The following is a 431-nucleotide window of genomic DNA, read 5'->3' as shown; positions in this document are numbered from 1 at the left end:
CGTGCTACCCGGTCTCTATAAAACCGGTGTGAAAGCTGTGTTTGCCTGTGAAGCGGAGGAAATGAGGGTCAGCACCTTCAAATCTGAGGCCATGGTTCTCAGCCGGAAAAGGGTGGATTGCCCACTCCAGTTAGGGACTTAGTTGCTTCCCCAAGTAGAGGAGTTCAGGTACCTTGGGGTCTTGTCATGAGTTGAGGGTAGGCTGGAGCATGAGATTGACAGGCGGATCGTTGCGGCGATTTATGTTCCAATCCTCACCTATGAGCATCATGAGCTTTGGGCAATGACCAAAAGAATGAGATTGTGGGTACAAGACCAGATGGTGGATCAGCACCCCAGAGATGACCTCTACAGCCCTAAATGTCAGCAGAGACCATATCAACTACATGAGCCCTAGAGACAGATCCCTTGTGAAGACCTTGTCGACTAGA

The sequence above is a fragment of the Sinocyclocheilus grahami genome, unplaced genomic scaffold (genome assembly GCF_001515645.1).
Source record: "Sinocyclocheilus grahami isolate Dianchi unplaced genomic scaffold, SAMN03320097.WGS_v1.1 scaffold10383.1, whole genome shotgun sequence".
Taxonomy (NCBI): Eukaryota; Metazoa; Chordata; class Actinopteri; order Cypriniformes; family Cyprinidae; genus Sinocyclocheilus; species Sinocyclocheilus grahami.
The sequence above is the reverse complement of the archived record's forward strand: the minus strand, read 5'-3'. Positions refer to the sequence as shown.